This window comes from Geospiza fortis, unplaced genomic scaffold (assembly GCF_000277835.1).
Source record: "Geospiza fortis unplaced genomic scaffold, GeoFor_1.0 scaffold70, whole genome shotgun sequence".
Taxonomy (NCBI): Eukaryota; Metazoa; Chordata; class Aves; order Passeriformes; family Thraupidae; genus Geospiza; species Geospiza fortis.
The window spans coordinates 6,981,781-7,005,073 of record NW_005054317.1 but is presented as its reverse complement, the minus strand read 5'-3'; the positions used below and the strand labels follow the sequence as shown (position 1 = coordinate 7,005,073).

The 23,293-nt window shown below is 44.6% G+C and overlaps 1 protein-coding gene across 1 annotated transcript in view; it reads right to left on the bottom strand.

Annotated features, from left to right (window-relative positions):
- The window catches only part of GRIP2 (glutamate receptor interacting protein 2), a 118,610-nt gene extending 96,453 nt beyond the window's left edge, over positions 1 to 22,157 (bottom strand). Inside the window, exon 1 of the mRNA XM_031056381.1 lies at positions 22,088 to 22,157. The gene's annotated coding sequence lies outside the window, so the exon portion shown is untranslated. The remainder of the gene's footprint in view (positions 1 to 22,087) is intronic.
- Positions 22,158 to 23,293: the final 1,136 nt, after the last annotated feature.

The following is a 23,293-nucleotide window of genomic DNA, read 5'->3' as shown; positions in this document are numbered from 1 at the left end:
ATTTAATAACCACCCATGACTCAGGCTTTCCTCCCACATGCTGTGGCCCAGCACTCCTGATCTTTTTCATCCATTTGGATCCACTGGTACAGAAGAGGAAAATGTGTTAAACAAGACTGCTTTGCCATTGCACCTGCAACTAATCTGACACCCCAAGAGAATGATTTGATCAGGTATTGCATTTTGTCCTGCTCTCCAGGCTGTTGTTCAAATACATTTGCAAAAAGGATACTGCATTAAGGCAGCATAGAGCTCTTCCTATACTTTCTCTGAGGACAGGACAAGGCAGCACCAGCTGCCATCCAGCCCCAGCATCCAACACTTGCTGCAGCTGTTTCTAAATGGTTCTGGCCTACTAGGAACACATTTAGACACAGATGAGAAGTGTTACAAGGAGTTTTCTTCTCAGAGGCACAATCAATTCCCATTTTACACTTAGCAGAGATAAGATGGCTGAAGCATAATTGATTTTATTTTATGAGATGCTATACAATGAGCATCCTTAAACAGAATTCAGTTATAATGAACATACAGTACAAGATGAGTCTTCACTGAGGCAAATGTCATTGCCTAGGGACAAGTTCAGATCTAAGTAACATCAGATTCATTACTCTGCATCTTAGATGAGGCTCTTCAGTCATGTTAAGTCAAACGTACCAACGTTTATGTTCCACATGCATTCCCGTCAAGATGAGGACAATGTTTACCACCAGCTCCCTTGCTAATTCAATGTCTCCCACTGTGTCTGTTTCACTTTGGAAAGTCCTTTTCCTTCTGTGTCCTCCTGTCAACTCATCTGTGGTATTTGGGAAATCTCTCCTCAGGCTTTGCGCTGACATTTGGATCAATGGGAGAAGTCAGGGCCACTTCTCTTTGTTTCTGCACAGCACCCTGAAGAGCCAGCCCAGTGCTCAGGTTTTGGGATTCTCCTCATGCTGCTCCAGTTTGGAGGCCACAGCTGCCAGCCCCACCACTGGTGCCTCCTATATCACCATAGACACCTACCTGCTCTAGAGGGGAGCTTTTCTTGTTCAGACAGGTGCACCCCATCACCCTTGGCCCCAGGATTTGGCTCTGCTCCAGGAGCTATGGGGACACATCCTCCCAACCCAAGCACTCTTTTTCTGCCCCTAGACACCACCGCTCTATGGACTACATGCCCAAGGAGTTAAGTCACCCATCCAGCAAGCTGGAGAGCAAACACAATCAACCACTGAAAGAAGCTTTTTTTTTCCTTGTGAAAATGCTGGGCTCAGGTAGGGACAAAAGAGGATTAAAAAAGTGTTTGAACAAAATAAGTGAGTGGTGGGGATGCAAATTTGGAAAGTTCCATTGAAAGCAACTCCCAAGACCAATGAGGCAAAAATTAAGAGGCAAAGAAGAAAAATATAGAAAGAAAAATACGAAGAAAAATATAGACCATTACTAAGTGGAAACACACACAAAAACTTGAGAGGTTTTTGCAGTGTGCTTTTTCTTTAATATTAGTTTTAGTTTTCTGTCCCTATTCCCTCCCCAACCCTTCTTCCAAGTCTGAGCTTCAAGCTTACTTTCCTTGTGCATGGAGCAGGGGAATGAGGCAAGCAAAAAGAGGAGTCTGCTCAGGAGTCTGTAGAGCCTAAGATGCTCCAGCAACACTCTACTGAGTTCAGCCATCACATATTAATACAAGCTGTGTCTGATCAGAAACTGAGTAATTAGAGCAGCCTGGAAGGTTAATGGCATGCACCACCTACCGTCACCTCATTAGAGGAGAATCTGTAATCCAGACACCACTATTGCACCTGCTTAGTGCAGACTCACAGAGGGATGGATGGCAGAGCTGACTCTGAACCCTGACAGAGCTGCACATGGGAGCTGCTCCCCAATCACAGAAGAGATTGCCAGCATGGCTTGGGTGATGGCATGGCTCTGCCTTCAGTTTTACAACTCCAATTTTTCTTTCCAGGAAAGAATTGGAGGAAAGGGCCAAAAATGCCACACTATTCCCATACCCCAGTAGAAATTACAGAGAATGTAGAGTTGTTCATTCATCATAACTTCACTGCTGGACTTCATGGCATCAATGAAACTCAGAAAACTTGAGCGAAGATTGTGTGGAGTCTTACCTAAAAATTGCACAGGTCACATTTGTATTGATCGCCACACTTCAAACCATTCAGTTGAGTTGTGCCATGGATTTCTATTTTGACACAAACCAGCCTAAATAACAGCCATTAAAGATTTCCTGCTGATAACTCCTTGTCCAGAACATCAAGCACAGCACAAATCAAAAACCCTCCCCAGTGCAGCAAGTACCTGTGCAGGAAGTGCACTACAGTTCAGCTACATTTCAGAAGGATAACATTGCTTCCAAACAGTTCCCCATGTTCAAAGATTGTCCAGTTAGGAAGAATTAAAAAAGAAAAAAAAAAGGAAAGAAGAAAGGGGAAAAAGTGAAGGAAAATGTCCAACCCTACTAAGCCCAATAGTAGAAAACAACCAGTGCCAACCTAAGTTAGTGCTGAAACGAGGAACTGAGAAAGCTGCGTTTCCTTGGCATGGAGACTAAAACAGCCAAGAGGAAAATCTGTTGACAAGGAAATGGTTTTGGATTGCACCTTGCAGCTGGGAGGAAAGCTGAAGTAAAGCAATCCAGCCCTGCCAGTTGTTTCTCTGCCATGAAGCTCCAAAAATCCTCCAAGTTAAAAGAAAACTGAAAAATCCCTTGAGGAAGAGAAGCTCCCAAGCTACAGAAGAGCAAAGGCAGCATGACTCAGCCACTAATCTCCCAAGGACAAGATGTTTCTGCTGTGCTTCAGCTGCCTTTTGGAACTTTGATCTAATTGGACTCTCAGTGCGGGAAGCAGGGACTACCTCCCACCACAGCCCTGGGACTCTGGCTGACCACACCTTTCCCTGTGGCAGGGTGAAAACCAGCTGAAGTGAGCAGCACTTTTTCCTTTGTGCTGGGGACAGTCTACAAATCCTCTCATCCTGAGGCTGAGGGGAGCAGACAAGTTGGGTGGCATCTCTTACCTCCACAGACCCTTCTTAAGAAGCACTTGGGAGCCTGGATGCCAATCCACAGGACAGACAGCTGCAGTCATGGACTGAGAGTGATGGCAGTGCAGGTGGGGAAGGATGACCTGTGGGTTTTCTTCAGACAGACAATATGCTCAGAGACATGACAGAGTCTTGGGCTATTTCAAATTTTCACTTTCAAATTACTTCATGGCTCTGATGAACTTTCGTCAGCATCCAGGCTGTGTTTGCAGTGCAGATATTCAGCACAGACTTTGTCTCCAGTCTAGGATCAGGGATCTCAGTGTCCTCTGTGTGGGCACTCATGTTTTAGTTCTGCTCTTGATCAGATGAAGTTAGAACAAAAGTCTCTCCCATCCCAGGTTACTCTACAGGGAGCCAGAGCAGCTCAGAGAGAGACAAGAGGCTCAATCTCAGCAAGAAGGACTTCCAAAAAGTACCTGCACTGTGTTACACTTCAGTCTCTAGGCAGGATCCCAGAGGGAGTGGCTGAACTTATCCAAGTCATTATTTTCTATTGGAACTGAAAGAGATGCTACAAGACTTTCTCCTCCCATCACTCTAAATTTAGAATTTCTTTAAAAGCCTTAAACTCTGCATTTCTGCATTACCTGAAAGTGCAAAGAGCAACCACCAACAGGTGACCAGGAGGCAGTCTCCCACCATGATCATTCCAGCTCCTTCCAGGCAATGTCACAAAAGATAGGCTCAGAATGTGCCACTATTATTGGCCTGCTAAGTGTCTGCTCAGAAAACGTGTTCATTAGCAATGGCATCTCTACTATTTTAACTGCAAACAGGACCTGTGATCTTCATTTATGCTATTTGCAGAGTTCAGAGCAGGCAATGCTACTGAAGCTGTCCTCATGGATTATTACCAGCACTGCTCAAGCCACAGTGCAGCTAATTAGCAATCAATTTATGTTTTCAATTCTAACATCAATATTAATATGAAGCTTTTATTAACGTCATAGAGAGACCACCCACAAGTGTAGCACAGGTACCGCTGACCTTCCAAAGCAAGAGTCACAAGAGATATTCCTGTCTCATCTATATATCCCCCCAGGTGACACTGAAGGGCACATTCGGAGGGATGGAGTCACATTTGTGCCGACAGCCCAGGCTGCTCCGGCTGCCATCGGTGCCAAGGGCAAGGCCAGCCCCGCTGTCCCTGCTGGGCCGTGAGCTGGAGGAGCTCTCGAGCCATGAGCCAGCTCTGCCCTCTTGCGATTACAGCCAGGCTGCCAAGCTCTCCCCCCGCCCCAACCTCAGCAGGGGAGAGGGCTCTTCTCCAGAAAACCACATTGTTCGGACACACACGTTAGATTTATCATTTGTTTACCAAATTTTCCAAGAGACAGAAGCTGCTGGATGACGGTAGGATTTAGCAGAGTCCTCAACGGAGCAGGAGGCATGCAGGGCAATTCCTGCTCCTCTGTGGGAACATCCCAGACCTCAGGTGCGCTCTGCTTTTTGCCAGAGGGATTTAGCCCCGTGTTTGGCAGTGCCCAGCACTCTGCCTCTGGGAACACGCTAGACATGCACACAAGCCTCTAAAATTCTGGGTATGTATACAGGCTCTTCAGAAGGACTAATCCCTCCAAAAGGCTGGAGAAACCTGTCCCTACCATCAATCATGTCCTCATCCTTCCTTACTGCCCCCCAAAGCCAAGCCAGCTCCACAATGTATTCCTGCATCTTCCATCCCAAGGCAGGGGCTGGCTGGAAAATAAAGACAGGAAAGCCATTCATCTCATCACCTGTAAAATCTCCTTTTCCCTTCCAAAAAGAAGCATCAGTGGTTTCAGAGGCTGCTACAGCAGGGCTGAGCCTAAGGCTGCAAGGAAGAGCAGTGCTGTGCTCCAGCCTTGCCTGCAATGCGTGGAGCTCCACGAGAGAGCAGCATGTCCCTGCACTTGGACTCACAGCTCCTTTTAAAATGGCTAACAGAGAGCTGCAGGAGGACAACGGGGACAGAAAGGGATGCAGGTTAATATTTTTGTTCTTACACACACATATATACAGGGTTCCTTTTCTTCCTGTAAGAAAGAAGGTGCTGCTGCAATGCACAGTTGATTTATTTTTCTTGCTTTGTTGCCTGTATAAGCCAACCTACCATAGTAAATAACTACTAGACAGTTTAAAAATAAATTATTAAAAAAGCCCAAACAACAAAAACAAACACCACCCCAAAACCAAACAAAAACACCAGATGTCAGGGGGAATTAGGCTTCAAAACAGATTTCAACCCATTTACAACAGGCTATTTGGGATTCAAAAGTCAGGTATTGAAGCCAGGAGGGCCTGACTTGGCCATCATAGTAACTTGCTGATAATACAGTCAAGTGCATGAGAAGCACAGGATACCATTTATCTTCTCCTTTCCCAGCATTTTGACAGAAATGAGATCCTCTTTTGACATTTGCCTTTGCTGTTCCCCTCATGTAAACTCAGCAAGACACAAAATTCATGTGCTAACTTGAATTAAGTCTCACAAAGAGTAAAGAAAGAAAAAAAATTAAATATATGTCAGCCCCTGAAGCCAGGAGTTTTTGAAGACACAGAGCAGCCAACTAGAAGGTGATGGGGAGTGGGTTAAGACAGCTCACATGGGCTTTTTGCACTATGGTATTGATAATGTAAGGAGTAAGATTACACACTGTTATTTCCACTGAGTTATGGACCCAGGACAGCTCAATCAGATCCCTACAAGGTCAGCACTCATTCATTTTGTGGTCATGGACATACAAAAGGCCCTCATGCAGCCACAACAGCAAAGCTTTACAGACTTCAGTAGGAAACGCTGGAGTGGGAACTGCACAGTGCCACAGAGGGGGAGGGAACAACACAGCACAAAGCAGGAGCAGCACAGGTTATTTATTGTCAAGATAATACTATCAAGAATATTTACTTGGGATATGTTGGAAAGTGAACAGTGGTACTTTATAAAAGACCTTTCAGCTCTGGTTGAGCACGAAAGTGGACTATAGCAGAAAGCTGCAATGTGTCTGCCTGGGAGCTTGGGGATAACACACTAAATCCCCACCATCAGTTGTGCACCAGCAAAGGAATGTGGGAGAAACTGGTAATACATTTAAGTACTACCAAAATATTTATACACATATATATATTCCTACATATGTCTCTCCACAGAAACTTGTTACATATGTCCCTGTCACATTATGTCACCACTGCATGTCAGACAAAATGACAAGGAAGGATTTGAGCAAGGGTTTGAAAGTTCTGTCAGGGATGAGGATAATGAGGGATGCCTTCATGAGTGCTATGAGAGAAAAGAAAGGAAATAGCAATACCTCTAGGAAAAAGAAAAAAAAAACCTATCAGCACTTGCCTTTCACAATGTTGTTTCAGAAAGTGAGGAAAAAACCCAACCCCAAGGAAATCACCTGCTACAGGAACTACACTTTGGAGCAGAAATTTACACTTTGGAGCAGCTAGGATGTTTCCCAGGGCTAACCTGTAGAAAAACCGCTCTGAGGCTGCACAGTCCCACACTGTTGGGGCTTGGCCCAGAGTTCTGCTATGGGTGGCCATAGAAAAGTGTAGGTATTCTCTGAGAAGAGCATTTTGTCATTGCCCAAATACCTTTTGTCAGCTCCTGTGTTCTGATAGCTAACACAAAGATGTTTACTGTGCTTTGTTGTCTTTTTCTGTGATATTCACTAATCACACCCAGTTGTGTAAGGGCTCCCCCCTACATTTCCCCCCCTCCCAGATATACCAGGCATAGATGGAGCAAGAACTCAGAGTTGAAAAATATAAGAACTGGAGAGATTTTCAAAGCAAATTCTGTTTCTGCAGAGGCCCACAATCAGGGACCTCAGTGAGAGCCAGGCACACACTGTGGCCATGTGTAGGTGCTCCATGGAGGGGTGTGTTTCCCTCATTAGGGAGATCACAGTCTCCCATGGGCTTTGGTATTCTCCAGAGCACATTCCTCTGGAGCATCCCTCTCCTGGATGGCAGCAACACAACACACTTCAACCCCTTGTAATGCAAAGATCAGCTCTAAAACCCTGAAGATTTCTGACCTGCCCAGCGATTTGTACATGGAGTTGAACTATTAAGTGACACAGGTACCAGACAGTCAATTCACTCACAGCCCTGCAACTCCACCACAAGGAGTAAACCACAGACACAGAGGCAGCAAGAGCTGCTGGCAGGGCATGGGAGGTTTGCTATGGAAAGCACACAAAGGTACATTGATCTTCTACAACAGTGTTATTTAGGAGGTGTTTGGGAAATCTAAAGTCCATAGGAAAGGGTAAGTTGTAATTAGCTGGATAACAGAAAGCAGTATGTAGTAATTAGCTGGATAACGTGCTCATACACAGAGCTTGGGAACAAAAACCAAAGGATGAAGTTATAATTGTTAGAAAATATGAGGAGAACAAAAAAAATTTTTAAATGGCACTTTGGCCAGACACCGCATGAATTAAAAAGACTCTTAATTCCTACAAATTTTCAAAGTAAAATGTTTGCTGTCTTTAGGGGATCGAGATTTAGATGAACTGGGTTTCTAAATGCAATTTCTATTGTATATCACTGCTCCATATTTGGAATCTGTGGCTTCTTGAAGGTGAACTGTTTTCTCAATAAGCAACATGCAAAAGGCTTAAAAAACTACAAATAAACCTTAAGCTGAGACTCAGCAGCACAATACCTGTTAGAACAGTGACCCAAGCCTCTGATCTCTTTGTCAATCCAAACTTCTCTGATACTCACAAGGAAATGTCTCCCTATCCCTGTCCCTGTCTCCCACCCCAGAGGATGGGGATGACTGCAGTCCCTGCTGCAGCAGTGCTCTGTCCCCAGCCAATTCTTCTGTCAGGAAGAGGATGGGAACATGGAAAGTCTGCAAAATTTAAGTCAGTAGTAAAACATCCAGATGAAAAGCTTATTCAGTACATTAAAACATAATTATGGCCAGTTAGGAAGTTAAAGCATATGAATCATAATTTTAGCTCTCTAGAAAGCAGAGCAGTGGGTTTGGCTTTTAGCACAGCACATGGCTGCTGTCCATAAGGAGGACAGCACAGACACCTTTATAGAAGGATAGAGGAACATCCTAAGGTATTTGGCAGGGGCAACTACTTCCAGTTATTTTGTTAAAACCTGCATAGTTTACGTCACCTATAAGTGCAATTCTTAAGGTTGTTTTCCTCAGCCTTAAGAACAGCAGGAACCAAAGACTTAAAAGAAAACAGAAAGAGCAACAGCAAACAGCCCACTGCCACAGCACTGCTCACCACTGCACTGACTCATGCAGAGATTAGATACCAGGAGCAGTCTGCAACCCTAGTCAAGCAGAACACAAAGTCCTGCTGTTCCAGGAAAAAAATAAAGCCAAATAAAATAATTACTTCTCAGGGATGACTCAAGTTCTCCCAACAAGCACCCACCTCACCAAACACTTGGTCACTTCAGAAGAAGCCAGCGTGCCACCATGCCCACAGCACACACTATCTCCAAACTGCTCCAGGTGTGCCCAAGGAGACAGCTTCCCACTCTGTTCTCCCACAACGTCCCAGCTTCTGCAGCATGCTAAATTTTACTATACTGCTGCCTTCAAAGCATCTAATCAAGACCATCTCGTTTCTGATACCCTTAGTCACCAACAAATAAGGCTTAAACCCACTGCTTTTAACAAGCAAGCCCCAGATCTGGTTACAGGAATAAGCCTCCAAAGGCAATCAGCCTTGTAATTAAAAGCCCATAACTGGGGAAGGGGACAGACATGCCATCTCTTTTTCCCCATCCCATCCGAAACCCAGGAATGCAGAGGCAGTCAGGGGATCGTGGAAGTTGTCTTCAGTTATTGAAATATCAGCTGCAAGATCTGCAGATGAGCTTAATCACAGACCCCAGACATGCATCTCACAACCCACCCTGAGATTTTAAACAAAACAAAACAAATGATGAAAGGTTAATTAAGCCACAAAACAAATGAAGAGTCCATTTAGCAGTACAATTACCTCGGAGTGCCCTCCACCAGAGGAAGGTCTGCAAGAAGTGCATGCTCTTTTTCCTCAGTCCCGGAGGAGGTGGCAGCATGAGCAGGACCAGGGCTGTTCCACAGCTCGCTCACAGCCACTCCAGCATCCCCAACCTCCCTCCAGCCCCAGCACCACCTCGGACCAGCCTGCGCAAAGTGCACCTGGTCTGCTCTGCTAATCACTGAGGGGGAGTCTGGGGCTTCTCTCTCTCATGCTCTCTCCCTCTCCAAATAAGCAATTAGCATGAATAATTACAGCTCTGATAATAATACCCAGCCACCTTTGAGCAAGAGGGAAAAGACTGTAATTAACTCTTTCTCAGGGATCAGAGGAAGTTGAAATAGCACAAGCCTAATTATCTTCTTCTGGGACACCTCCTGGCTACTGGGAAGCTCTGGAATGTGTGGGTAGCAGGGGTCAAGTAGCATCTTTTTGGAAATCTTTCCATCCAACCCAATTTTACATGTCTGCTACCCAAGTGATCATTAGATGTGCAAATCTACACAAGGGGGAAGAGAACCCACAGTTTTCCTACACTGTGCTAATCAGCAAGGGGCTGTCCATTCAGAGACTGCCTGCAGCATTATCCTGTGATGACTCTTTGGCCACTGAGGACTTTGGAGCAGTTCCCCTCCTGGGGGATACACTGTGGTAATGTGTGGCTCCTTCCATGCACACAAAGCAGAACCACACCAGCTCCCAGGAGAGCTGAGCCCAGGCTGGAGAGGGCACCAATGGCCAGACAGGCTCCCACTATAAACTCAGCACAAAGGCACTCCCAGTCCAGGGTTTTCCATCTGCCCCATCCCCCAGGTCCCAGAGCTAGGGGGGAAACACATAAATGATGCAGGTAAGGGCTCCAGGTCAGCTCAGGAGGGAAACTGGGCTGGGCAGGTTTAAAATGTCCTTGCATCAAACTGGCTTTACCCCTTCCCAAAGCCCCTCCTGGCAGGCAGGTGGGACAGGCACAAGTGCATGTCCTGCTCCCAGTCCCTTCCAAGAAGAAAACACTCCATGCACCACCCCCAAGGGACTCTGGTGAGTTCAGAGACCAAAACAATAAATGGTGGCCCTCTGCAGTAACTGTCCCAAATTGCCCAAGGCTCTCAAAGGACACATGGGTTAGATGGCTGCTGTAACATACCCTCTTCATGTTACTAAAAATGTGATAAATTGAGTTATTATACAATCCTGTCATGCTTTATTGCTGCTGCGGTATCTGGAGATGTTATTGGAGTGCTGCAGAAGAGCAGCTGCCCTCCAAACACTCCAGTCTCTTATGAAAAGAGCACAGGTTTTGTTAACATCTCCTCTTGTACTCCATTGACCTGAAATATTTAAGAGTGGAAAAATTAACATGTTTATGAACCCTTATCACTAGCCTTAGAAAAACTGCTGGAATATTTATGTCTCTGAGCATTTAAGCATTAATTTTCATATTACGAAGATTCCACATAATTGTTTTATTTATGAAGTCAAGGTGCTTAGGGCACCGCAGAATATAATCAAGCACATCAAAAAAACAACATAATATAAATAAAATCACTTCAGTTATTTGAGGATTTTGTGACACTTTACCAAGATGTTGTATATAATATGTACTTTAACTCTCTTTATCTACTCTTTTACTACAGAAGTAGCTTCTATTTTGCTAATTTATTGGAAACTTTCTTGAAAGAAAGTAAACATATTCCTATAGACTGCCTGAATCCCACAAGTTATTATGTATATTAGTTTCCCTGTAACATGAATTGATCCATGAACACTAAGTAAACTAAGTAGTGGAATAAATTGAAGCCTATATATGAAGTCCCAGACCCTGAAATGGTAATTATTAATAAATAATATTATCAATATGGCTCAATGGTTATGATACTGGGATCTTGAAATGCTGATTTGCTGTGAAAAAACTATACCTGGTGCACCTACTCTTATAGTGTGACCCAGTGTAATTGTGAGAGCTGCTTAAGTTTGAAAAAGAAATGCACATTTAGGGCTTGACTTTTAATTTTACTATGACCTAATTGCCAGGGCAGCCAGTCCAGCCTCTGCTCTGGATTCTTTCCAGCTTATGTGTTACCCTCAGAATCTCTGACCCAGCAGGCTACTAATGTGCTATTAATGGACACTGGAAGTGGAGGCACACACAAGGATTCTCCCATTGGAAATGTCTTTCCCAGAAGCTGGATGTGCCCCCAGGGACAGGGAGGGCCTCGGTGACACTGCCCAATGCAGTGACAGTCCCCATCATGCTGTGGTGGGAGCCAGGGCCCACAGGGATCCACTGCTGTAGGATCTCACCCTGACACAGCACTGGGAGGTGTCTGAGGTCTTGGATCTGCATGGGAAAGTGCTGAGGGCACGTGGGCAGGGGACAGGAGCACCCACAGTTCTGCACAGGCAGCCCCAGGAGGGATTGGCACAGATCTACAGCAAAGTACAGACTTGGGAGGTCAAGTGAAATATGCCCAAAGGACCTGTAAGGGATGACAAATCCCAAATTATAACCTATGGGGAAACTGCAGCACAGACACTTAGAGACAGTAAATTGGTCTGCAAACAGGAGCGTCAGCTTTTAAAACAGAGATGGGGATATCAGAGGTCTGGGGCTTTGTGGCTCCATCATCTGGCTGCAAGTCTTAAAGATGCTCTTTGATCCACAACTTTTGGTTACTACTGGTCTCCCTAAACAGGAGTGAGTGATGCAGCCTGTTGTAGTCTGCTCTACACGCTCATGTACCAGCTGCCTTCAGGTGTTACATTGCTAAAATTTCCAACGTTTTCAATTAACACGTAGCAAAGCCGTTAGTCATGTTGTCTTTCCGACAAATAATTGCTCTCCCTGGCTCTCTTCCACATTATTGTGAGTTTCCATTTAATTTATGGGCCCTAATAAAGCATAAAGAAACCAAGACTAATGCTTGATCAGCTTCCTAGGCTTTTCCAACATCTTTGGTGGGGAGGGGAGCTGGCACTTTGCTGTTTTATGGCTCTGAGGGAAGAGTGGCTCATCTAGCAGCAGACAGGGAGTTTGCAGCAGGGCAAAGGACAGACTCACACCCTCTGAGTTACATCTGGCACATCTGCAGGGTGGGGAGAGGATCCAGCCCTTGCTGCACTGGATGTGCCTGCCTGCCCCTGGGCTGAGCCTCCTACGCATCCCATGGCTGTGCAAGGCACTTGCCACAGAGGCACGAGATGAAAGGAAAAGGATGCAAACATCAGAGGAAGGGGAGAGACTGTGGCATAAAGAAAACACAGCTAATTCCTTGGTAATTATTCAGACCCCAGGCTTCGCCTTTTCCAGCAGCTTCACACAGGAAGCACAGCCAAGGACAGCTGGGGAAGGAAGAAGGTGCTTTCCAGCAATGGGGGTTCCTCTAGCCCTGCACTGGCCACCAGTTGCACATGATCCATGGCCTCGATGCCTAGAGAACAGGTTCAGGAGCTGCAAGCTCTCAGCTCACCCATTTTGAAACACAACACCAGTAACAATCACAGCCCCCACTGGACCCAAATTCACCCTATGCCAGTCCACACACATCCAGTGTGTGATCACAGACCAGCACACTCAGGGTCACCCCACACCTGCCCCGCAATGGGCACAAGCTCCTGCCACGTGCAGAGACCTGACAAATTTCCTTGCACAAATGACCAGAGACAGCAAATCAAGGCAATGAGTAACACCCCCAAAAACAAAAGGCTGAAGAAGCAACGCTTGGGTGATTACAAAAACTTGAACTGAAAGCTGTTCAAAAGGCATCCAAAAGAGAAAGGGAAGAAGGCTGCCGAGGCTGACTCCCCAAATAAAGTCTCCCTGCTGACAAGTTCACCTCCAATTTGCAATTCTTGTGTCTGGCTGCACACGGAGTCAATGCCAGCCTGGTCTGATGTCTCCCCTCACACAAGTACCCACTGAAGTAAGAGGTCATCCTCAGAGGGACAGAGCACTCAGGGGCAGCTGTCCCACTGCTCCCGACTTGGGCAGTGCAGAAGCTGGGACTGAGCCCCTGTCCTTTCCCAGCAGAGCCACAGGACCAGCAGCAGCTCTGGAGCTGCTGGGCTCTTTAAGTGCTGCAGCCTGGACAGGCTTGCTCTGAGCTTCGAGGTGGTGAGAGAGGCTTGAAGGGAAAAGCAAAGAACTGTGAATCTCAGCAGAAAGGGGGGTTGTGCTATTATACCCCAGTACCAAGGGAGAAGACTAAATAATTAATCACAAAAGCAACTGAGTGTTAACGAGCCGCACAGGATCAAACCGCATGGAAGATGCAAAGGCCCCCCAATCCTCTTCAGTGTGCTGACAAGCCTCATTTTAATAACTTCACTACCAAAGCTGAGAGGATATGCCACAATAAATAAATAAATGCATCCCAATATCCCCCTTGGGCTTCTGCTGGGGATCATCTTGACACCTTTGCTACCAAAGGAGCCAGTTTGGAGCATGTTTTGCAGGGGGAGTCCTGAGAGAGAAGAGTGTCCCTGGCTTTGGGTGATCATTGCAGAGGCCTTCTGCATGTGCCACCCCACTCTCTCTGTAGCTTTAAGGAAAGGGAGGATATGCATTTTGAATAGGAAAAGTAAACATAATGCTGCTTCAGTGCCATTCCTAAATAGCAGAGTCTGACAGTGCAGAACTGAGCAGCAGCATCCAGGAGCTGTCAGGGATAACACAAGACAGGAAGGGAAATACGCGGACATGCCTCTCTTGGATGCTCTGTCACAGTCAGCCAGAGTGAGAATAGAATCATTGTTATAGAATCATTGAAATTGTGTATTACCCTGCACACAAAATATCCCTGTACAGGCTACAGGGTATCATATACCACTAATACTAGGACACAACTACTAAAACACAATTTAGACAATACCAGCATTAAATCACTTTCCTTTCCAGCCCATCACACCAGACCCAGCACATATCTCTATTACTGCAGCTTATGATGGAGATCTTAAGTACTAACACTTGCATCACAGTTCCTTGCATCAGGCTTTCTCCATCCTACAGTGAGAAAGGGTTGTGCCAAGTAGGGTGAAAGACCATATGGATTCCATTGTGCCAACAGCTACAGCAAAATGAACTCCAAATAATTATATATTCTGCTTAACCAGCACCATAGCTTCCAAAAGGGCTTTGAGAAGTTAAACTGATAGGCAGGCAATAGGCAGGGTTCTGCAATCAATCACTCAGATGCTACAATCTGACAGGAAATAAGGATCCTGTTTCATGCCCCAGAAGGAATATATAGAATTTAGGGGTGTTCACACACTCAGTGTAGCACACATGCACACACCACCTTCAGGGATCCTCTGCAGGAGCTTGTTCTCATTCTAATATCTTTATCCTGTAAAATCTGAATAGGCTGATTCTTAGGCAGTTGAGCATTGGAAGACAATTCAAGTAAGACAGTGTGGTTGGCTTTTCTACAGCTTCTGTGTGATTGCAGGGCACCCAGCCTCATGAAAAGACCCATGTGCTGATGATAGAATGATGCTTCTGAAAATTCCCTACAATAAAACACAAAGCCTTCTCTCTTCCACCATGATATCAACATCACAACTCTGATTACATGAAGGAAATTCATAATCTAAAACAATATGCACAACTGGTGCATTTCCAATATCCAAATGCAAACCTGTGGGCACCAAAAGAACTGTAATCCTCTGTATTTTATCTGAAAAACACAACAGACTCTGGAATCACTTCCTCTTCCTGCATCTCTTACTAGGACTGGAAGAGAACAGAGTGAATTTTGTAGGCTTGCCCATGAAGGTATGCCCATAAGACACCAGCAGGGTCAAAATTTCCAGGGACAAGAGCCCCACAAACATCAGGATGCTGCAGGACACATTTGCAATTATAAAGGCCAATCTCATAGCACAGGTGGGGGCAGAGAACTGAGACTTGGTCAGCAGTTCAGAATTTACTGAGGCACTCACTGGCTTGGGGAGGGTTTCCTGCAACACTTTAATGATACATGGTCTGAATATTTTGCATTTCTGTGCATAAAACCTCACTCAGCTGGAATGAGGTTGTGTCCCTTGTGGGACGTCATTTACATCAAAATCTCCCCCACTTCTCGGCAGGACTTTCATGTCCCCCCAGCATTTCGCAGGCAGAGGCATATCTGTGTGTGGGGATAGGAATATCGTTTTTAAACATTCATTGAGCTGGAAGTGTGGAAGATGCCAGCATACGAAGGGTTCAACTGATGTGTAAATGCAGCTCTTTGAAAAGAAGGAATTGAACACCAAAACTGGTTCAGTGCAGCTAAATTGGTCCCCTAAGGGCCAGTGGTAACAGAAACCTTCAGCCCAAATAAGAACAAGAGAAATATTCAGCAAACAGCATTTGATGCTTATGTGCAGGAGGAAAAAAAAAAGCAGTGCAACTGTTGGGAAAAGAAAATATCATGTTACCCCAAGCTGCATTAAAAGTAGCAGATAAAGGGTTTGGGGGAAAATACTCTGGGTGTGGCAGAGTTCTGGCAAGCCAGTGCTGGAAACACCAACCATGGAGGGTTGAGAAAAAGACCATGGGTGAAGGGAGCAATGGAGGTTGTGCCACTGGTCCCAGCACAACAACCCATTGCTCCCTCCAGGCATTGCAGCTCTAAATCCCATTCCCTGTGGCAGTGGTGGGGAGGCAGCACAGGCCTGAAATGGGTCCCCAAGGAATGAACACAGAGGATATCCAAGCTCTGACCCATGTATGAGTAGGACATGTATGAGCAAACCTCTTTCTGTGACACAAGTCTGGCTCTGGAGACCTTCAGCTTTGATGGCATTTAAAGGCTGATGACATCCTCCTGCCCTTGCACTGAACTTCACCTGATGCCTAGGAGCAGGAACAGGACCCAGCTCTTGTTTTCTCATTGGGTGTGTCCCCATGGACTGGGAGCATGAGCCCAACATGCAGTTAATTTATATTAACCAATATCCAAGTAATTATCCAAGTAATATGGATATGCTGAAGGGTCAGGGCTTGTGCAGGGTTTACTTCACCCCCTGAGGTTCCCATAATCAGGGTGCACCTGCCAGTGAGGCTTTAACCATCAGCATATCTCCTGTGCTGCTGGCAACCTGAAATCAGCCTGCTCCACTGTGCCAAATGGTAACACCTTAGGCCAGACAGACAGACAGACAAAGCCCAAACCTGCTCAACAAGAGCTCAGTTCTTGACCATTTTTCAATAAAAATATATCAGAAACACCAGAATCATCTTAATTTCCCTGTGAGAGATGCTAGAATTGCTTTTTGTTGTTCAAATCAGTCTGTTTTATCCCCTCCCCATATTTCTTCCTGTTTTCTTCTCAGAAAGGAATGTATAAATGTGGGTACTCTAGTGCCTGAATTTCTTGAGTCATTTTAATTATCTATTATTACGCTCATTGCTTGAAGACAAAACTGTAAGCAACAGCTCTTTCCAGGGCAGGAAGGGAGTTCATCAGAAAACATGACAATAGATTCAAAGAAAGAAAATGCATAAGAAATGAACTGCTCAGGGAAGCAATGCTTGCTTTACAGGTGCAACACAGACAGCATATTATTACTACTTCAATTCCTTGCTTTCTGAAAACATCTCATCTTTGTGACCATTCAGCTACATATCATAGAAACAAAAGGAGTTATTTCTTCCTGCTTTACCAATCAAGGATGATTTTGTCAAAGAAAGACCTTGCCAATACCTCTGGGATGTAAGACCACAGGTATTGTTAATATATGGCAAGAGCAGCTGGTAAAGTAAACCAACTGGACATTATTTTCTTTTCTAGCAGGATTACTGAACAGATATTGGAAAACACAATGCTTACCCTTGGAGCCCTCACTTAAAGGCAGAGGAAGAATTATTTCAGGACGAGAGACCTCTGTTATTGAATTCATATATCTGTGCTTTTCTGGTTGCACTGGCAGTGAATCCAAGTGGAGAAGTATTTTTTTGTCTCGCAAAACGAACTTTGTTCATTGTTTCTATGATGATGCAGAAGCTGTACATGCCACAGGTGATAACCTAAAATAACCTGAGATGTCAATTCCAACTGCAGACCTAATTCAGGCTCATGAGGGATCTGAGCTGGGATCTCTCTGCTCACATGAATATCCTGACTGCCCAGTCATTAGCTATGTCTCACTAAAACGTCTCTTTCTTTTTATTCAGACTGTTGTTACAAAGCTTATCCTGGACTCTCAAAGGAGTTTCGAATGGCAGGTACATCAAAACTCTGCAGATCTCATGCATCTCTGAGTTCTGACTCTCCATTTTGATTAAAAAACTCTTAATTACCTTCATTTCTTAGACCACTTAAATGGTTGCAATAGACTGGGAAGGAATTAGGAGGAAAGACTCTGCCCTCCTCACTGCTAGAGGTATCAGTTAAATTCATAATTTCCCAAAACTTTTAAAGATATGCAAACGTATTTTAAGCAAAACAAAATATAAGCAAGCAGAGAGGGGAGGGGGGAAAACCCCAAGAGTAATGTGCAAAGCCTTGAAGTGAAAAAGGCTGATATTTCTTCTTGGTTACGTGCCAGCTGAGAAAAGGCTGTATCTTCTCATAGACAGCACTGAGCCTCTGCTAACTTCATATTTCATCTGAGGTACCTTGGTGAAAATTATGTTCACACAAAAATACCTCAGCAACTGTTGGTTTGTAATCACTTTTACTCTCTAATTGGCATTTGGCCCCTGTGCAAGGCATGATGATCTCTCCAAGCAGCACAGACACAGCAACAGCATGAACAGCCCACTGCAGGACTCTGGACAAATGCCCAAAGCATTCATTTTCTGTTCAGCCCTGTTTTCTCAGTGGAAAAAAAGAGTGTGTATGAGGAGAAAACATTATGTCATGACTGTTCTGCTACACTCCAATGCCCTCAGATGAGAAGGGGCGTATAGGTTGCAAAGACAGACCATTTATTTTAAAAGGCACTTAGTTTCCTTTTGGTTTGTGTTTCCTGAAATATATTGTAGAAAAGGAAACAGACGTAAGTCTTGAGGATTGATATATCACGTGGCAATTTTGTAAAGAGCACAACCCTTCCCTTGTGCCCTCCCCACAGTCAGTTATCAAGCCCTGAATTACACACTGCTGATTTCCATGGCTTTGTATGATTAATCTGGCTGTACTCTGGAAAGCAAAAAGAGCAATTGGAACAGAGAGGAAAGGAAATCGCTCACAAAAAAACTAGGTTACAATAACCCTCAGGAGCTGAGTGAAACCAAGAAGAGGAGAAGAGTTCAGCACTAGGCTGCCAGCCTGGGCAAGGACACAACCCTAACTCCAGCATGTCAGACCCAGTGAGCCTCAAAGGCACAACACAGCACATTTAGAGAAAAGCTTTTATAGACCCATATTAAAAGAAAGCAATGGATTTTTTTTTTCCAAGGACTTATACCCTAGGAGGAGGCACAGAGTGCTGTTTTCTTTGCCCTTAGTACAGTGAGGTGTAAGTAGCTCATGCAACAGAGCAAAAATTGAATAGAGGAATCCTGTTCAGACCCCCTCCCAAGACATTCTGCAATGAGACAGATCACTCCTTTTAACTGAGCTAAATGAGCCAGCACAGCATATCCAGGAGGGAAAAGAAAGCTGGGGAAGCACTTCTTGTTATTAGCTAACAGTTGCATTAGGAGAACAGCTGGCGGCCACCAGATTTGTTGAAAGTAATTGAAAAATTACTGTAATTTCAGCCTACAGCAAAAGCCAGTGTTGTTTAGTTTGTTTGTATCTGTAACTCATAGAAACATCTTCTTTGGACAGACTACAAATACACAAAATTAAAATACATACCTTTTACCTTGCCAATATGTGGCCTTGTTATCATCTCAGGACTCCACCAGAACCAGAATGCTGAAACTTCACATCACATTATTTTTGTCCTCTTACTCTTCTGGAATGCATTGTTAAAATATTTTGCTAGTTAATAAATTGATTTCATTTTGTCCATTACCATTCAAAGTAATTCCTTCAAAGTATGAAATAAAAACCTACTTCCTTACCAGGTATTTACATTGAGACAGGATAGAAAGCTGTCCTGGGATGACTTTATGATGCTGAATTGTGTCCTCACTCATCTGTTTAGCCCAGAAATAAGTTTTGCACCTTTAAAACCAGATCGGGGGGGGGAAGAAGGAGAATCAGTGGAATGCCTGAGGCAGCTGTATTCAAAAACATAGAGAAAAGAGCTTCAGCTTTCTCTCTCTGTGTTTCTCAGACTGTTGTCTGCAGCACAGACAGCAGAACAGAACTCTCCTTTCCTTTTTAGATAGTTTTTAGCTAATTGAGGCAGAGAATTTCCCTGGACTGTGGATTTTCTTTTTCTTGGAACTGTTCAAACCTGCTCTGGACTGAAAACCCAGAAGAATGCTGGGGGCTCACACCTGTGGCCCACCAGGGCCTGGGATGCAGAATCTCCAGAGCAGGAGGGACTGACAAGAGACTGAGTAAGCCAAGCAACACCCCACACAAAGAATTTACTGAATTTGCCATCTCTTCAGAACAGCGAGAGGTTTTATTGTTTAATACTATTCATTTTTTTGTGCTCGTGAATACTTGTTAAATAAGAATACTGTTTGTTAAATAAGCAGCTTTATCCACTTTTCCGCAAGGAAATCCTTTCCCAAAACAGCTGAGGAAAAAGCTGCTTGAATCTGCTTTCTAGAGGAACCCTTTTGGAAGTTTCTTCCCAAATTTGCCCTAAACCAGGAAAAACCCTAAACCTAAATCTGCCAGCAAATATATAAAATATCCCATATTAGTAACATCAGTCTGTAGATAACTTCAGTTCCTGCTTTTCTAGCACTTTTAAAGAATATATTTTTGTAGGTGATTATAGAAGAACGAGGTTAAAGAAAAAGATTCATTTTTACGGATACGGGATTATAATTTTGGCTTGTTCCTGATGTCACACTGGAGGCACAGATCAGCCTGGTAGGAGCTTGAATTTTAAGACTTTGAGGAGGAGGGAAAGCAATACACAGAATTTACTGAGGGGGTCCATGGGGTGATTTCAGACTTTCAATTCTGTCAAATTTAGGTGGATTTTTACAATTAAAAGGAAAGTACTGCCACACTGAGAGAACAGAGAAGCTAATACAATCTCCTTGACATGGCCCTGAGGCACAGGAGCAGATTGGCCTCCAGACAGACCCACTGCAGATTCCCTGTCAGCTCCAAAACAAATGAAGAATTGTGATTTGGCACTCCCCTGTGAGTATGCAAAGTCAGATGCCTGTACACGAGGGAAGAAAGAAAGAAAGTTGTAAAAGGGAAGAAATGCTGTGGAGAAAAGGTGCAGGGGAATAGGAAATCAAGGCATTTCCTCACCCGTTTTAAACGCTGCCTGCCAAGCCGCTTTGTATTATTCACTGACTTAGAAGACTGTGACAAAAATGTCCCACAGGTGTATGTAAGGAATGGAGTCAAGAGGAAGTGACAAACAGGGAAAACAAACTTCCTTTAGATCCATGGTTTTAACATCCAAACCCTCTCTGGTGACACATACACAGTGCAAAAAAAGAAACTTCAGACACACCTTATAAGCAGCAAGATAGTAATTCTGAAACAATATTTTTAAATCTCGTTTCTGTTGACTCTGAACTCACTACATCTTACAATTTCAGTGAACTGGGTTTTGTTTATAAAACAGTTCAATGCCAACTATCAAATCTCAGTACCACGTGCATTTGCATTTCCTTCACTCACACTCTGCAGATAGGCCAGTAGTGACCTGGTGGATCTTCTACAGCTTTCCAAACTCAAGGCCTGGTTTTCCTCTCTATGACAAAGCAGATTAAATGTCATCTGGGTTAAAGAAATTATTCTTTGTTCTCCAAAAATGCCTGTCCGAGCTTGCAAGCTAGAGATGCAAATCAGCAGCACTTCCCAGCCTCAGGGGCTGCCCTGTGTCACTGTGGCATGTCCTTGTGCCAGGGGATACATGGGACAGAGGGTGATGGGTGATGTCCTGCAGCCAGCGGGCAAAGTCATCCACAAAAACAAGCCCTGATCAATAATAGGCACCTGCTCTTGCCATCCTGGACTTTTCTCAAGGGAGACAGCTGGAGTAGTTGTCACAGAGAAAACAAATGCCCAGTAAAACCACCTGCACAACAAATGGTTAATCACCATTTAATATAAAGGGAAGATATGGGATAGAGTCCCGAGCCTCTGTGTTTAGCTTTAATAACACCCCCAAAACCCCCACATAATTTTACATGCAAAACAGAAAGAATGCATAGATACACACAAGGAGCACAAGGATTTCACCCCTTACGATTTTTGCAGGGTGAAAATCAAGGCCCAGATTTTCCAAACCACTCCAGAAAGAGCCTGGGTCTCCCCATGCAGCACAGCAAAGGGCCAGTTCAACTGCTCTTGTGTAATATACCCACAGCAAGGCAGAGTTGTCTTTCATTCCTGTTCCAACAGGTGGGATATGGGCAGGATTTGCACACAGGATGCCCATACATGCTGTACCTGTCCAGCAGGAAGGGTTAATGCCCCCTCGGACACACTGATTTGCACACTGGCTTCCCTGCAAGGATTTATCATCTGCCTCTGGGCTGCTGGGGGCTTTTTTCATTCAATTACCCCCCTAAGAGATCAATATCCTCTTGCCTCCTGGAGCCTGGAGGAAGATGAGGGATGAGCTAGGGCTGAAGGAACCACACAGTGCTCAGAGCTGGTGACAGTCACCTGGGATGCTAGAGCATCCAGCTGAAAAATGAGCTTCATTTGGGGATATAAATAAAACATGCCCAATCATGAGTTATTGATGAGACAGGGAAAGGGCTGAAGCATAGCCACGCTGACAGGAAAGGAATCTCAGCCACTGCCAGCTCAGTGGTTTGGGTGAGGGAGTTCCCTGCATTCACCACTGCCTGGCTTTCATGGCTGCAGCAAGGACCCCCCCATAAATATTCACAGCAGCACCTCCAAGATGCCTTCTGCTTTGAAACAGGCAGGTGAGGATAAATGCTAGCAGGCTGTGATCATCCTAAGGAAAAGGTGGCCAAGCAAGGGCCAAAACATTGCACTTGGCCTCACCATGGGCTCAACCTCTGCGCCACAGCTTCATTTTGGGGATGAGCCTGGTTTCTCTGTGTGTTGGTTGCCCATCTGCTTTGTTTTACTGGCTTCCCTGGGCCTGGAAGATAAATACAGAAATTACAATGGTTTCTCTCATCCAGGAGTAGAAGCTCCACTGGACTTTTCAGTCTCTCACGTCGCTGTGTGGTGCTCTGGACTTGGCATCACACCACAGCATGGAAGCAGCTTACCTGTTTGCTCTTTTTTTCCCTTGCCAAGTAGAGACCCAAAACTTTTCTTGTCCTCCTGCAGTGAGCAAATCTTTTTGTGACAGAAACACAATTGCAGCAACACTCCCTGCTATGAAACACAGCCAGGATTCTTTACAATGTGATACTGCTGTACAGCAAACAAGGTGAAGTGGCACAAGAGCATGTTCCCAGCTCTTGGGATTGATTCCCATGACATTGTTCTCAATAAAAACATGGAAGTAAAACCAAACATCTTCCTACACCAAACAGGATGCAGTAACTTCCATCTAAGGGACAAGAATGCCTACATGCCCAAATGTGTTATTATTGAAAATCTGGGTCTCACTGTAAAAGCTGCTGTTCTAAAACTTTTTTTAATTGGAAATTTCACTCTATATGACAGTTTTTCTGAACATATCATTCTATTTTATTCCTGGGGGCTCCAGGGTGTTTTTTCTTTGCTTATTTATTTTCTCAGTTCCCAGACAACACAAGAGAGGAAGAACAAAATGCAAGAGGAAGCATCTAGTCCAAAAAAGAATGTAGGAAACATGATTTAGTGAAGCTTAAAAGGCTGAAAAACACCGAGGTATGTAAATGGAAAGCAGAACATGTATTTTCTTTTACAGGATGTGATACCTGGCATGTTCTAGATGACAGTTTTTGACAAAGGAACAGCAAAATTGCTTTCGTTACATCATTCACACCACACAATAGGAGAAACTAGACTGGACAAAAATAAACGTGTTTGAAGCTTGAATGTCTCAAACCAAGTAACCAAGCTTTTCTTCTGCCATGGCAGTGGGGTCCAGACCCTGTGGTGTGTGCTACTGTTTGTTCAGGCAGCTGCTAGTCTCAGCAGGTCTCACAGAGCACCCCCCTCCCCTCGGGCTGCAGGCTTTGGAAAGCAGGGGAAGCAGTGAGGACGCCTTCGAACTGCCTCATTTGCTACTTTTCACTCCAACACATGTAT